The 17,730-nt window shown below is 37.3% G+C and overlaps 1 protein-coding gene across 3 annotated transcripts in view; it reads right to left on the reverse strand.

The window, feature by feature from the left end:
- The window catches only part of MGA (MAX dimerization protein MGA), a 151,986-nt gene extending 135,666 nt beyond the window's left edge, over window positions 1–16,320 (reverse strand). The window contains exon 1 of one of the 3 annotated variants that reach the window (XM_032481446.1): window positions 16,244–16,320. The gene's annotated coding sequence lies outside the window, so the exon portion shown is untranslated. Of the gene's footprint in view, window positions 1–7,400; window positions 7,626–7,695; window positions 7,967–16,243 lie in introns of those variants that run through there. The other 2 variants (XM_032481442.1, XM_032481444.1) reach the window with 2 other exon arrangements.
- Window positions 16,321–17,730: the final 1,410 nt, after the last annotated feature.

The raw sequence follows: 17,730 nt of genomic DNA on the forward strand, positions 1-17,730 counted from the left end.
TGTTGAAAACTGATGCAAGATACAATGGCATACAGCTCTGAGAATCTACTTAGGCTCAAGAAATGCAAAGTTTTTGATCTACACCACGGGATTTTGCATTTATTGATATATTGCTTGCTAAGATTAAATTCCTTTCTAATGCTATGTTTCAGTTCCTTGACTAAATTGTCAGGCATTCATGTGCAGGGAACCATGACTTTTACTGCTTTTGTGGGTCCCCCACAGCACCACACACAGTGCCCATATATGGCAGGTGCTCAGTACATGCTTACAACTGAAAGACAAAATAATTAACCCTACTTTGAGCTCACAGACTGAAACTCTCACACCTACAATTAACACCAATAAGCCTCTCTCTATGCAACAGTTTAAAGGACATTCCTGGGGTGCCTACTGCCGATTCTACTGGATTTATTACATTAGGTTTCTTCTCTAGCAAAGAGCTCAAAGTACAAGTGTAATGTTAAAATAGAATTCTTGACTACTGAGAAGGTGGGTGGGAAAGTGGGCAAGGGAAGGAAGAATCTATTATAATAGCTTGCCTCAAAAGAATAAGCATTATTCAACTCTAGAGATTAAACCATTCCTAAAATGTCTCTGAACTAAGACTCCTAACTGACATCAATTCATTAAACTCTGTACTAGCTAAATTTCATCACAATGAATGTTATTAAAACCAAAAACTCACCATAAGATAAATCCTAAAAATCTCTACTAATGATACATATGATTGCATATTATAAGATCTAGTTTTAATTATTTACTCTCTTTTGCCAAAACAAAACTTCTAAAATTTTTCAAAGCATTAGATTGAGCATCTAAAACATGTCAAGCACTGGGGAAACAAATGAATTTTAAAAAGTCAAAATCAACTGACTTTGTATTCTGCTATAAATTAAAGTACAAACAACAGAGCGGAGGAAGTACTATGCAGTGAGGAGCCAACTTCTGTCTGTGGAAATTTGGGGAAACTACATAGCAAATTTAATCTGGATATTGAAGACTGAGTAGGAGTTTAAGGCAAAGAGCAGGAGAGGGGTAGAAAGTATTCCAGGCAAATAGAGGGCTATACACAAGCAGAACATGTTGGGCATGGCAGGAATGATAAACAGCAGAGAGGATAAAGAGCAGACAAAGGTAGGATAAAGTTAGATAATGATAGGTCTGGTATGCTAAGCTATGAAATATGGAGTTTATGCCCCCAGGAAATGGAGAGAAATCTTCAGGCAGGACAGTGACAAAACCCAGAAGAACCAGTTCATGTAACAGGAAGAGCCTAAGCTACATTACAATCATCTCAAAGGCATTATTTAATATTACATCATATAGACATCAGTAAATACTGTGCTGATGCAGATACAATAGAAATCTAAGTGTGACCTATTCCTCTGTTCATGCTTTCAGCTGAGTCTCAGGGCTCAGTCATTGGCCCTCTTCTCTGCTCCTTGGCTGATCTCACCAGACCCATGTTTTTACTGATGACAATCCAAATGTACATTCAGAACCATGACTTTGACTCTGGACACCAGACCTGAACAGTTAACTGCCTATTCCTGGATACCTAGTGAGCATCACAAATTCAACACATACAACTAAACTCTTTATTTTAAACCCCAAACTAGCTCCTTCCAGTTTTCCCTGTACACAGCACCAGTTGCTCCAGCTAAAAACCTTGGAGTCATCTTTGATTCCTTTCTTTCTCTCACCTCTCACAACAAATCTATCAGCAAATTCCATTGTTCTAACTTCAAAATATACCCTGAATCCGACCCCTTCTCACTGCCTCCATCATTGTCTCCCTGATCCAAGCCACCGTACTGCATTGTAGGGTTCCAATGACTTCCTAAATGGCCTCCAGCTGCACCTCTTGCCTCTACAGTAATCAAAGTGATCTTTTTCAAACACAAATTCGATTGTATCATTCTTCTTCATAAAACTCTCCAATGGATCTCACCACTTGTAGAATAAAATTCAAAGTCCTTCTAGTCCACAGGCTCTATAGCATCTGAGACCCATCAAGGTCCCTAAATCATTATGACCAGACCCCACCACCACCAATTAATACCCCAGCAATCTCCAAACTCTACCACACTAGCCTTTTTGCACTTCCTTAAAAATCCCAAACTGATTCTTGTCCCAGAATCTTTACATTAGTATCCCCACCACTTGAAATGCTCCACATGTAGCATGACTTGCTCCTTCTCATTCAGGTCTCTTTATCCTCAAATGTTACCTCAGAGAATCCTTTCTTGGTGACCTATCTAAAAGAACCACCAAACCTACCACCACCACTGTCTATATTCTTTTTTTTTTTTGGTAGTACAGTCAGTTTACAATGTTGTGTCAATTTCTGGTGTACAGCATAATGTTTCAGTCATACATATACACATATACATTCTTTTTCATATCCTTTTTCATTATAGGTTATGACAAGATATTGAATATAGTTCCCTGTGCTATACAGAAAAAACTTGTAGCTTATCTATTTTATATATAGTAGTATCTGCAAATCTCGAACTCCCAATTTATCCCTTCCTACCCGCTTTCCCCTCTGGTAACCATAGGTTTGTTTTCTGTGTCTGTGAGTCTGTTTCTGTTCTTTAAGTAAGTTCATTTGTGTCTTTCTTTTTTTTTAATTCCACATATGAGTGATATCACATGATATTTTTCTTTCTCTTTCTGGCTTACTTCACTTAGAATGATGATACCCAGGTCCATCCATGTTGCTGCAAATGACATTATTTTATTATTTTTTTATGGCTGAGTAGGACTCTATACTCTTGCACTATTTTCTTCATAGCACTGACAAAATCTGAAATCATATTATTTATTAGTTTACTGTCTATCCACTAGAATATAAATTGCATGACACTAAAGACTTTGCCTTATTCACTGCTCAATCCCTAAATCTGGTATAATACCTGGCATACAGTAAGGCCCATTAATTATCTCTTGTCAAATGAATGAATTTACCTAACTCTCCTAATCTATCTTATTTACATTTTCATCCTGTTATGTATAATTGAATAATTCTGTCCTCACCTTTAAATTTAGATCTAACTCATGGTTACCAGGCTGTTCTTCCTAGAACAGAGTTCTAAAACAGTTTAAAGACTGTTAAAACAAGCTATACTATACTAATGCCTTTAATTCCTTTCTATATTTAGCCCTTCCCAGTAACTTGGCCAGTTATTTTTCTTTGACTGTAACTTCAGTTATCCTCTTTCTATATTATCAGCTTGTCAATGTACTGCTTGTTATAACTGCTATGGATAAATATAGACAGACATGCCCAGAATATTATAACAAATTTTCTTATATTGCAAGTAACACAAATTATTTTAAAAAATAGAAACTACAGAAAAGCAAACATTTAAAGACCACATTCACAGCAGGTGATCAAGGTCAACATGAAGAGTGACAAAACATGTCGACAGTATGCACTCTAACCTCAGTCTAATCATGAAAATAAAGTCAAATCCCAACTGAGGGGTATACTCCAAAATACCTGACCAGTACCACTCAAAACCATCAAGGTCATCAAAAACAAGGAGAGCTGGGGCAGGGGTACAGCTCAGTAGTAGAGTGTGTGCTTAGTATGCACGAGGTCCTGGGTCCAATCCCCAGTACCACCATCAAAATATATAAGTAAATAAATAAACTGAATTACCTCCTCCTCAAACAAAAACAAAACAAATAAAACAAAATATTTTGTTACAAAAGTCTAAAAACAAATAAACAAACAAACAAGGAAAGTCTGAGAAACTGAGAAATCATAACCACAAGGATCCTAAATGAACATGATTACTGAAAGTATTGTGGTTGCATAATGGAAGGTTCTGAGAGGCAGGAGCTTTATATGATCTCTCCGGAGATGCCTTGGAAGATCAACTAGCCAGCTTTGTTTGCAATGAAGCTATGGCCATCTTGGTAACACATCCCTTATGGTTGTTCTCACTTTTTGCCTACCTTACTTTCTTTTGTCCCTCACACCTTTCTCCCTAGAATCTGACCCATCAATAAAGAATTAGGACATTAAAAAAAAAAGTATTTGTGGTATCCTGGATGGGATTCTGGAACCAAAAAAGGACATTAGATAAAAACTAAAGAAATCTGATTAAACTATGAACTTTAGTTAATAATCATGTATCTTGGTTTATTAATTATAACACATAGACCATATTAACAAAGGATGTTAATAATAGGGAAAATTGGGTGCTGGGTATTTAGAAACTCTCTATACTGTCTTTGCAATTTTTCTATAAATCTAAAACTGTTCTAAAAAATAATACGTTTTTTTAAATTAAATTCATCCGAAAATCCTACCACTCAAATAAAATCACTGTTAGCTTATGTTTGATATATACTTGTTTAGATTTCTCTGTAAATGGATAGAGATATATAACTACAAAAATGTGATCATACTACACATAATTTTATAATCTGCTTTTTATACTTAACAATATATAAAATATGCTTCCTAAGTCACTACTAGAAATCTCTATCATGTCTACTAACTACAAAATATGCCCCCCATAAAGGCATATTATTTATGTAACCAATCCCCAATGACTTAACACTTAAGTTTTCCCAGTTTTTTGCTATTATAAAAAAATACTACAAAGACAACTCATATGAACATCTTCGCAAACTTACCAATTAATTCCTTAATAAAGAAAAGGAGCTGCTGATTCAAAGCTTTGACATACAAGTTTTTAATGCTCTCAATTAGGTATGACCAAAACTCTCTCCAGAAAGGATGTTCAAATGTAAATATCTACCAACAACAGTGTAGAAATGTGTCAATTTCTCCACTCCTATGCCAATACTAGATATTAACATTTTATTACATATGTGCCAATCTGCTGGGTGGAGGGGTTGTTTTATGTTGTTTATAAGTGGAAAATAACGTATTTTTGTACATATATAATGTAACTTTATTGGTTATTTTTATTTCTCTAAGTGTGTGATTTACCTATTCAGATCTTTTGCCTATCTGTTAGATACTAAAGTCATTAACTTTCTGTGTCCAACACATGGTGCAAATTTTTTTTCCCCCATTTTGCCTGGCTTTGCTCATCACTAGGCCCCCTACACCTGAAAAACTGCCTGGCACATGGTAAGCACTCAATAAATGTAAAGCAAATACTAAATGAGTAAGTTTGTCTTTTAACTTTATGGTGTTGTTGCCAACTAGAGGTTGTTTTATGCAGTAATTCTATCAGTCTTTGCCTTTATAGGTTCTGCCTTTGCAGTCATGTTTAGAACAGCTCATCCTATGTCAAGATTAGAAAATCATTTACACATTTTTTTAAAGCAGTAATTTTCTGGCTTCATATTTTACAAATATTTAAGTCACCTAGATTTTACTTACATTTTAAGGCAGGATTCCATTTTATTTTTTTCAAATGGTTAGCCAATTGTTACAACACAATTTTGAAATTCTCAACTAATATGAAATGTCATCTTTAGAATACTAAAGAGTTTTATATATTTCTAGATTTATTATTCTGTCCCACTGCTCTGTCTATTCCAGGCCAGAGTTACCACTTAGTGTCTCATTAATCATAGCTTTATTTGCATATTCACTAGTGCAAATCCCCCCTTGCACTTGTCTCTTTCAAACATTTTTATACTTTACTGGTTCACTCTTCCAAATGAAATTTAAAATAATTTCGTCAAGTTTTCAAAAGGAATCCTGGTTGGAATTATGTAAATCATCAGCCATATGACCCTGTGCAAGTTACTTAATCTCTCTGTCACTATTGCCCTCACTGGTAAAATGGAGATAACAGTACTTAACTCATAGACCTGTTGTGAGAACTAAATGAAGTTAAGACATACACAGTACTACACTAGAAAGATATAAACCATTATTATAATTGTTCCAAAGTGATAACTATTATAATGATTGCTCAATAAATGTTTTCCAGATTGTGCTCCCACAAATTCAAAGGCTCTTTAATTTACATCAAAGGGTAGCATAAAACATAGCAGTGATACGAAAAATATATAATTTATGCCTGCTTCATTTCACTAAGGCCTTGACCCTCCGTAAAATGAAGAGCTGGAACTGGGAGCAGAGAAGCATAAAAATACCAAAGGCTGCTGGCAAGAAGCCTCAAAATTTTTATAAGGATTAGCGGATGAGGGGGCATAACTTAGCGGTAGAGCACATGCTTAGCATACATGAGGTCATGGGTTCAATTCCCCATACCTCCATAAAAAAAATAAGTTAAAAAAAAAAAAAGATTGGCCCACCAAGTGGAGAAGACAGCTTCTTTCTAGTCAGCTTGAAAGGGGCACTAACATGTTCCTCTAACCACTCTTATTTCCCTATCTCTATAGTTATGACAATACTACTTAACTCGATTTCTTTCCAGGAAAACACATAGGGACTAGACATCCAAAAGAATACTTTTCAAATGAGATACCAGACAGGTATAGAGTATTAATGCTATCGATAAATATGGACAGACATGCCCAGAATATTACAACGAATTAACTCCACCAAGATTCCCACATCACTGTCAATAAGGAGGGGAGGGGGGCTGTGGTGGGTTTTTTTCTTGTGAGACTGGCTTGTCTCACAATGATTGTTAATGACCTAATCGTTTTAATTTTGTTATCAGCATGACACTGGGATTAGGCAGAAGTCACATACCTTTAAAGGGTCCTAAAAAAAAAAAACCTCCTATACAGAGCTAAAATAGAGAAAATGGAGGCCAGAAGTGGCAACGTGACTTGCTAATTGCGAAAGTAACCAAAGGCCTAGACCCCAGGTCTCCCGATTCCCAGAATCCTGCTCATTCCACCACACCATACAGCCTCTCGCCGACACTTGCCAAGGTTCGAGGTGGGAGGAGTAAAAGACGATCCGACCAAAGCAAAGGCGCTAGAAAACCGAGGGACGGCGCAGTCGAAAGCACGTGACTGGCCACGCCTCTGCCCTCCCACCCTCCCCCTTCCCCGCGCCAGCAGCACGCGCTGCCAACCTCGTCATGTGACCTTCACGCGGCCCCAGCGCTCCCCCTGCTAGGCGACTCTTTACAGCAGCCATTTTGCCGAGAACTTGCCGTCCGTGCTCACGGCGGAGCGGGACTCCACGAAAACCCGCGGCCAGATTTTACAGGCCGCACACGCGCTTCGAAAGAGCGCTGGGGCTGGCAGGACTGAGCCGAACCTCACTGAACACGTCGCACCCCGGGGCGCCAGGGAAAGCTGTGGTTGCGCCTGGGCCTGCGATTGGCTGTGGCGTCCACGTGACGCCATCGCCCCCCACCCTCTCCTTACCCACCACCCCAAAAAACAACCAGACTTTTAACACCTCGCGCCAAGTACACGCCGCTGGGCGCGTGGGGACGGTCGGGGCGCGCGACAACCAGGGCGCCTGCGCATACCTGCCAGGGCCGACCGGAGCGGGCCGACGCGCCGCTCCGCTCACGGGTCCGGGAATCCTCGCGCTGCTGGACCACCCGGCTAGTCATTGGCGGCCAGGTTTGGTCACGTGCTCGGCTCAGGCCCGCCCCTAACCGCTAATCACCTGGCACCGAGCTCGAAGCGGCGCCACCGAAAGTCCTTCGCACGCGGAAAGGGAGGGTAGTCAGAGGACCTCCTTTTCTGCCCGTATGGGGTTACGTTCATAAAGGGAGAATGAGAAAGCATGGTCTCAAAAGCAAGTAAGCTCACACCTACCGCTTTAACTTCGCGTGCCTCTCCAGGAGCCGGGAACCATCGCCCTTGGGCGCTCCCCGATGCACGCCGGGATACGTCTGGCGCCCCTCAGTGTGCTGCAGAGCATGCCGGGAAAAGCACCTCTCCCGATTTCCTGGCTCTTACCTCCCTGGTGTTCCTTTCTTGTCCCTTTGAAAGCCCTGCCCTTGGGCTGAGATTGAGGCGGTTTGGGTAATTATGGGAGTGTGACTGGATATAACCGGCACTTTCAGGCTTCCTCCCCCCCACTCGTTTGATATGTATTGTCTTAGGGAAACAGCTTAACTTTCTTCATGGAGCATGCCTTTACTATGTGCCTGCTGAGTTCCTTTTTAAATATTGAAAGAAAAAAAAAAAAAACAGCAAGGGTACTTGCCTACAAGTAAACTGTCAGAAGCAAGTAGAAATAATGCTTAGAATTTCTCTTGGGATAGACCAGACCTTTCTTGGAAAGCTGCTATTGTGGGGGAAAGTGGAGGTAAGAGAAGCAGGAGGCATTTTAAAGGGGCGGGAGATTACATTGTATTGGTGGCCCTATAACATTTTCTGCTTCATCCTGTCGAGGAAAATAATCAACAATCAAGAACGAATATATGTATGTAGTAGTCTTAAAGACTGAGACTTTGTGCTGCACACCAGAAATTGATAAATTGTAACTGTAATTCAATTTTTTAAAAAATTTTTAATCAAGAACAGAAAGGAGGTTTTGTTTTGAGTCAAACTGAAGTCTAGCCCAGAAGCCCACTTTCCAGATTACTCTGATGAACTGCTCTGGAGAAGGAGGGTTTTCAGCACAGTTTTATATTTTGTCAGAACAAACAACATTAAACAAGTAAGGGGTATAGTTCTTCAAGATTTCAAAAAAAAAAAAAAAAAACCAGACTAGCGCATACACGTACAACACGTAGAGTATGGCCCCTGCACCTGGGAAGGAAGTCTTATCATCAAAGGCATACCAGCATTGGCATCCCAGGAAGAGGGTCATTTAATCTTTATTTTTAACATGGACATTCTCCTGGTCAATGTGCCCTTTTCTTTAATAATTAAAGCAGATGTACAACATATGTTTGATAGGTACAAACAGGCTGTTTTAGTTAGCATAAAATTCAAGTTAACTCATTTATAAGCCCGAATGACTTTCCCATACCTCAATGTGTGAAAAATTCTTTTATCAAACCTAATCTAGCTATGACGTATTAGAACTGAGAAAAACACCTTCTACTAATGCTGAGAAAAGGTGGTCTTGCATATTAGAACGAGTTAATTTTGTAACAAACTGACCTCCAGGGCAAAAACCTGATATTCTATTCCCAATAAAAACAATTTTCAAATCTCTTCTGTTCTAACTATTCCTCAGCTTTGCTGATTTCAATTTTGTTTCTTCAGTTAACAAAAAGATGATTAAACTGGGGGAATTTGACTAGCACTGGTCAGACTCACAAGAATGCTGATTTATAAGCTAGAAATTAAATGTATTAATTTATAATGTAGTTATTAAACCAAAATTTATAATATTAGGCACCCTTTCCTGATTTCAAGGCACTTTATAAGCCTAATTACTTATCAGAAAATTATTTTCTGACCAGAAAATCAAAAGAAAGCGAATTAGGCAATCAGATATAATGAAACGAGTAAATTATAAGCATATCTATGTTACACTTGCAGTTTATCAAACACTCCAGTATACTTTATTACATTTAATCCTAACAACAACCCTAAGAGAAAAGTACTATACTAATAGTACCATCTTCTGAGACAGTCTTGAGTGAGAAACTGGAAAATGTGTTTCGACGTGTTCTCCAGGTAATTGTGATGCACACCTAGGTTGGGGTATATTGGCTATAGTGGAAGAGCCCAGGCCTTGAAGTCAGACCCATCTGGGTGAACTTACAATTCTCTCATTTACTGTACTTTGACCTTGAAAAGTTTTTTTTTTTTTTTTAACAATTTGTTCCTCAGTTCCTTAACTGCAAATTGGGGCCAACATATCTAGTCTTTGTATCATCATGATGATTCCAAGACAGAAATATTTAGAACACCTGTCACAGTCCATGGTGAATAGGAAGCACTATATAAATGTGAGTACTAGTTAGTGGTCAAGGTTGTATTTTAACCAGCATCTTGTATTCTGTCCAATACAGTATATTCTTGAGTCTTTTTTTCTCCACTATTCTGTTTCTCCCCTAGACAGTGCTAGAGGCACACTAACAGATTCTTACACAGCAGATCTTTTTTAGATTCCTTGGTGGCTGCTGCCCATCTGTTGGTACATATTGTTACATTATCTCCCACCTTCAAGTTTTTTTTCCTCTTAACATATTACATTAAAATGCTGAACTGGAGACATTATTGAAGTAAAATAATGATAACACAGAGATTCTTAGAGAGTAGAGGAGGCACCTGTGCCTGCACTCCAAGGAGGTTAAAAATTGTTTACATTTAAATACCTCAGAGTAAAGACATCCTCAAAACTCACTCTTCTCTTCATTTGTATAACACAATGTGTTAGACTCTTCCTTCCCAGTCTCCTTCTGGTAGTTTGTTCTCCTGCCTTTATCCATTCCTAGCAAAGGGACACTTAGCTAGAGCAGAGCTTCCCATAGACGTCGAAATTCAGTATTTCCAAAGTAAAACTAAGTATTGCTCTCATCACCTTCACACCACCTACTAGTGCATTCCCTTAAATGGGCAATGACACCACCGTTCCAATAAGTCTCCCAACTAGGGAAACCTCCGCTATCCTTAACTGGTCCTTCTCATTTATTTTCCACTTTCAATTGGTCACAAAGTTCTGTTGCTTCTATCACTAAACATTCTTTTTTTATCCAACTCCTACTTTCTATTTCTTCCACCATTGCATTAGTTCGACCCTTATCTCTATAAGACCCTGCAAATAAATACAAGTATATGAATATTTCAATATAACGATAATAGCGTGTTAAAGTTGAGTTCGAAATACAAAACTTGTCATCTATACTGTTTTACAATACACTAGTAAAAGGCTGATAATGTCCTACACAGTGAATGCTCTTAGTAAGGATGAGTGAAATAATTTTAGTTGCTTGAAGTTTTGAACAGATATTTTCCTGAGTGCTGAAGAATATTAGTAATGACCTTGGAAGTGGTTGTTCACATTTATGCTATTCTCAAATATTTCAGGTTCTCCCAACTTTCAGGAACATGATATAATTGCTCTTCCTTGCTCTTGCTCCTATAAGGTTAGGAATGACTTCATGACTTGCTTTGCCAATGAAATGTGAGTGGAAGTGACATGTATGACTTCTGGGAAGAAGCTTCAAATGCCAACATGCAATTCAGCCATTTTCTCTTTCCTTCTGCTACAGCTACTAGCAATGCTCCAACTGGTGGTTACTGTGTCAGCCTTGGCCCCATAATATGGATGACACAGAGCAGATACCACCAAGCATATAGCAGTGACTATGTAGCATGAGCAAGAAATAACTTATGTAGTTTTAAGACACTGAGATTTGGGATTATCAGTTACCACACATAACATAGCACACACTGAATTATAGAAAAAGGGAGGAAATTGCTAGAGGTGAGCAAAATCCATTTTGTTGAAGACCTCAATTGCCAATGTCGATGATGTGATACAAATTTAGAAAGAGGAAAGTAGAAGACTCTAGCCACGTGAAGGGACAACTGCCTGAAGGTGGTTTAAAAAAAGAGCCTGAAGAAAGAACATGCATTGGAACCTCACTTTTCATCCCCAGCTCCACCCCACTATATAATCCATTCTTCATAGATCAGCCAAAGTGATATTTTAAAAATATCATTGAGATCTTATGACTCCTCTCCTTGAAACCGATCAACATTTCAAGTTGCACTTAAGGTAAAATCCACACTCTTTACCTTGGCTTGTGAACACTAACTGATCTGGCCCTTGCCTACTTACCATTCTCTGGTTTGTGCACCCTTGATTACTATTATCATCCCCACTTTATGGCCTTCAGACTGATTGTGCCTTCAGCATGGGATGAAATCCATGTGAATGAATCCTTCTGAATGGTTCTCATCGGCTCAAATATCACTTTCTAAAAGAAAGGTCTTAATTGACCACCCTATCCAAAGTAGACTCTCTCCATCTACCAGTCATTTGTATTTTATCACCCTGTTTTATTTTCCTTATGGCACTTCTCATTATCTCAAAATACCTTGTTTACTTGTTTTTTGTTTCCCTCCTGCCTGTACCCAAAAGAATTGAGGCCTCCTCTGTATTCTCAACATCTGGAAGAGTATCTGGCACATAAAAGACAGTCAGTGAGAAAGTATTTGCAAACCACAATTCTGATAAGAATTTAATAGCCAGTATATATAAAGAATTCCTACAACTCAACAACAAAACAAAAGCAGAACAAAACAAAACAAAAAGATCTCAATTTAAAAATGAGTATGTATGTTTATATATAACTGAAAAATTGTGCTCTATACTGGAAATTGACACAACATTGTAAACTGACTATAACTCAATAAAATAAAATTTTAAAAAACAATAATAAAAAATAAAGAATAAAAATAAAAATGGGTGAAGGATTTGAATAGACATTTCTCCAAAGAAGATGTACAAATGACCAATAGGCACATGAAAAGATGCTCACCACCACTAATCTTTAGGGAAATGAAAATTAAAATCACATCGAGGTATTCTGCTCAATTCTGCTGTGAACCTGAAACTGCTCTAAAAATGTTAAGTCCATTAATTAAAAAAAAAAAAACACATTGAGGGACCACTTCACGTCTCTTAGGATGGCTACTACTTTTTAAAAAACAGACAATAGCAAGTGTTGGCAAGGACGTGGAAAATTGGAACCTTTGTATGTTGATGGTAAAGTTTTAAATGGTGCAGCCACTATGGAAAACAGTATGGCAGTTACTCAAAAAACTAAAAATATATTCCCATATGATCCAGCAATTCAAAAGAATTGAAAGTAGGATCTTGAAGAGATACTTGTACTCCCATGCTCCTAGCAGCACTATTTAGAATAGCCAAGAGGTGGAAACAACCCAAATGCCCATGGACAGATTAATGGATAAACAAAATGCAGTATATACATACAATGGAATATTATTCAGCCTTTAGAAAAGGATTAAAAATCTGACACATGCTGCAACATGGATGAATGCTGAGGATATTATGCTACATGAAAAAAGCCAGTCACAAAAATACAAATACTTTATGTTTTCACGTATATGAAGTATCCAGAGTAGTCAAATTCATAGAGACAGAAAGTAGAATGGCAGTTGCCAGGGGTTAGAGGGAAGGGGAGATGGGGAATTGTCATTTAAAGAGTATAGCAAAAGTTTGGCAAGATGAAAAGAGTTCTGGAGATTGCACAGCAATGCGAATGTACTTAACCCTACTGAACTGTACATTTAAATGTGGTTAAGATGGTAAGTTTAAAAAAAAGATGGTAAGTCTTATGTTATATATATTTTGCCAGCCACAATTTTTATTTTTTAAATTTGGGGGGGGGGGGAATTAGGTTTGTTTATTTGTTTTAATGGAGGTACTGAACCCAGGACCTTGTGCATGCTAAGCATGCACTCTACCACTGAGCTATACACTCCCCTCAATAATTTTTTTTAGAGACAGCAGATATTAAATACATAAATGACAAGTTTATACAGTATAGCACAAGGAACTATATTCAATATCTTGTAGTAACTTATGGTTAAAAAGAATATGAAAACAAATATATGTATGTTCCTATATGACTGAAGTATTGTGCTGTACTCCAGAAATTGACACAACATTGTAAACTGACTATACTTCAACAAAAATATTTTTAAAAAATAAAATAGCAAAGTGAAAAAAAAAAGACAGCAGATATTTGTTGACTGAATGAAACAATGGGGTTAGCCAGAAAGAAAAAAATACCATATGATATCACTCATAAGTGGAATCTAAAACAAAAAAAACAGAAGACAAATGAACTTAAATATAAAACAGAAACAGACTCACAGACATAGAATACAAACTTGTGGTTGCCAGGGGGAAGGGGGTGGGTAGGGATAGACTAGGAGTTCAAGATTTATAAGATACTGACAGGTATATATAGAATAGATGTACAAGTTGACACTGTATAGCATAGGAAAATATATACAAGACCTTGTGGTAGCTCATGGTGAAAAAGAATGTGAAAATGAATGTATGTGTATTCATGTATGACTGAAAAATTGTGCTCTACACTGGAAATGGACACAACATTGTAAACTGACTATAACTCAATGAATAAAAAAAAGAATGGGCATATAAGTTAAGGCTGCATTTCTGATACTTGCTTACCATTTCAACTTCACTGGACTTGGCTACCTCTAATGATTACTAGTACCAAGTATTTGCATGTGAAAGAGAGAAACACAGACATGTGGAGAACAGTCCTCCACACTGCTCTCACATTTATTTTACTTTCCTGAACCACAGAACTCATTTAATGCCTCCATTTAAAAACCACTGATAAAGTCCTATTTATCAAAATTTCTTTTAATGTTAGTGCTTATTGTATCTTGTGTAAGAGATCTCTGTCCACTCCAAGTTGTAAAGTTGTCTTCTGTGTTTTTTGAAGAATTTTTATAGTTTTAGCTTTTACATTTTGGTCTAATATCTACCTCAAATTAATACCAGTGGGCGGTAGGGGTTGAGGTTCATTTTTTTCCATAAGGATATCAAATTTACCCAACACTATTTGTTAAAAACCATTTTTCCCCTTTTGAATTACCTTAGCACCTGTATTAGTTATCTACCACTGTGTAACAAATTACTCCCATAGTTAGCAGCATTAAACAGCAACATTTATTATTTCATAGTTTCTGTGGTTAAGGAATCTGGGCACATTTTAGATGGATGCCCTAGAATAAGGTTTCTCATGAGGTTGTAGTCAAGCTCTTGGCCAGAGCTGCAGTCTCATCCAAAGGCTTGATTTGAGGGGAAAGGAGTCTGCTTCCAAGCTCACTCATGTGGTTCTTGGGAGGCCTTGGTCTCTTGACCCGTGGGCCTCTCCACAGGGCTGCCTTACAACAGGGCAGCTGGCTCTTTATCAATAGCAAACCACCCAAAAATCAAAGAGTGCCCCCAAGATGTAAGCCATAGTCTTTTTTAAGCCTAACCCCAGAAGTAACATCTTATCACTCTGTCAGTCCACCTTCAAGGGGAGGGGAGTACATAATGGTGTGAGTACCAAGAGATAGGACTAATTCTGGGCCATAATAGAGGCTGCCTACCACAACATCCTTTTTCAAAACTCAATTTACTATATATGATTGGGCCTAGTTCTAGGCTCTATTCTGTTCCATTGACCTATTTATTTGTCCATATACTCATGCCATTTTGCCTTGATTTCTGTAGCTCTATAGTAAGTCTTGAGGTCAGGTAGTATAAGCCCTTCAACTATATCTTTTTCAAAATTGTTTTGCCTATTCTAAGTCCTTTGTATTTTCATACAGATTTTAGAATCAGCTTGTCAATTTCTATGGAAAACCTGCTGGTATTTTAATTGGAATTACATTAAATTGATAGATTATTTTATAAATAATTAATATCTTAATGATATTGTCTTCCTATATATTATCATGTAGTAATAATATGTGTATCTGACAATGGACAAACACCTAGAATATATAAAGAACCCCTATAATTCAATAATAACAAGACAATATTTAAATGGACAAAAGACTTGAATTGACACTTAACAAAAAACATCTACAATTAGCTAATAAGCATATGAAAGGATGCACAATATCATTAATTATCAAGGAAATACAAACTAAAACCACAATGAGATACCACTTTATGCCCTCCAGATTGTCTAAAATAAAAAATACTGAAAATAACAACTGTTGGCTAGATTTGGGGCAACTAGAACTCTCATACATTGCTGCTGGAAGTATAAAATGGTACAATCCTTTGGAAGTAGTTTAACAATTTCTTATAAATTGTAACATACCTATCCTATGACCAGAAATTCAACTCCTAGGTATTTACTCAAGAGAAATGAAATGTGCTGTATAAGAATTTTTATAACAGCTTTATTTATAATAACCAAAAACTAGAAACAACCCAAATGTCCATCAACAGATAAATGGACAAACTGTGTTTTCACTGAACTATTACTCAACAATAAAAAGGAATGAACTACTGCTATATGTAAAAACATAGATGAATCTCAAAACACATGTTGAGCAAAAGAAGCCAGATACATAATACTATACACTACATGATTCCGTGTATATGACATTCTAGAACTGACAAAACTAATCTACAATGTGGTGGACTAAAGATGGCCCAAATTCTTTGTCGTTATCCACACTGAAAGGTATGCTTTATTTCTCCTCTCCTTTGAATTTGCACTGGCCTTGTGACTACTTTGACCTGTAGAACATAGCAAAAGTGATGCTGTACCAGCATAGAGTCTAGTCTTTAAAAGGATAGGCAACTTCCACTTCCTTCTTCTTGGAACCCATGCTGTGAGGAAGCGCAAACAGCCATGTGGAAGAAAAATGAGATCCATACCTGGCAGTCCTAGCTGAGATCCCAGCCAAGAGCCAATCTCAACTTGCCAGCCATCTGAGTGAGTCATCTCTGAAGTGGATTTTCCAGTTTCACTCAAGCTATCTCAGCTGATGAAACAAAAATAGGGACAAAATGATTCTACTAAACCCTGACCAATTTCCAATAGCATGAGCAAATAAATGATTTTCGTTGTTTTAAGTCACTAGGTTTGGAGGTGGTTTTACATATCGGTAAATAACCAAAATGTGGTAATAAAAATCATATTAGTAGTTGCCTTGGGGAAAAGGGGGGATCAATTGCAAAGGGCACAAAGAGGAGTTTCAGGGATGATGGAAATGTCCTATATCTTAACAAATGAGACCTGAGTAAACTTAAAAGTTCTGCATAGCAAAGGAAACCATCAACAAAATGAAAAACAACCTATAGAATGGGAGAAAATATTTGCAAATGACTGACAAGTGATTAATATCCAAAATACATAAACAGCTCATACAACTAAATATCAAAAAAAAAAAAAACCCAACCAAAAAATGGGCAGAAAACTTAAATATACATTTCTCCAAAGAAGACATACAGGTGGTTAACAGGCACATGAAAAAATGCTCATTGCTAATTATTAGAGAAATGCAAATCAAAGCAACAGTGAGATATCACCTCACACCTGTCAGAATGGCTATCATCAAAAAGTCTACAAATAACAAATATTGGAGAGGGTGTAGAGAAAAGGGAACCCTCCTACACTGTTGGTGGGAATGTAATATGGTGCAGCCACTGTGGGAAACAGTATGGAGTTTCCTTAAAAAATGAAAAAGAGAGTTACCATATGATCCAGCAATCTCACTTCTGGGTATGTATCCAGAGAAAACTCTAATTGGAAAAGATACACGTACCCCAATGTTTATAGCAGCACTATTTACAATAGCCAAAATGGAAGTGACCTAAGTGCCCCCATCAATAGAAGAATGGATAAAGAAGATGTGGGATTATATATATATAATGGAATATTATCTAGCCATAAAAAGAATGAAATTCTGCCATCTGTAGCAACGTGGATGGACTTAGAGAATATTATGCTCAGTGAAATAAGTCAGAGAAAGACAAAAACTGTATGTATCATTTATATGTGGAATCTAAAAAATAAATCAAAGAAATATATACAGCAAAATAGAAAACAAACTATAGTTACCAGTGGGGAGAGGGAAAGGGGGAGGGACAAATTAGGGTTGTGGAATTAAGAGATACAAACTACTACTTATAAAATAGATAAGCAACAGGGATATATTGTATAGCACAGGGAACTATAGCCATTATCTTGTAATAACTTTTAATAGAGTATAATCTATTGTACTGTATACCTGAAACTAATATAATATTGTAAATCAACTATACTTCAATAAATTAATGAACTATTGGACAGTCAGAAAAAAAGAAATGCTTTATGTCTTCATTGGGGCAGCAGCTACAAGGATGTTCACATTTATCAAAAC

Source organism: Camelus ferus, chromosome 6 (assembly GCF_009834535.1).
Source record: "Camelus ferus isolate YT-003-E chromosome 6, BCGSAC_Cfer_1.0, whole genome shotgun sequence".
NCBI classification, from domain to species: Eukaryota; Metazoa; Chordata; class Mammalia; order Artiodactyla; family Camelidae; genus Camelus; species Camelus ferus.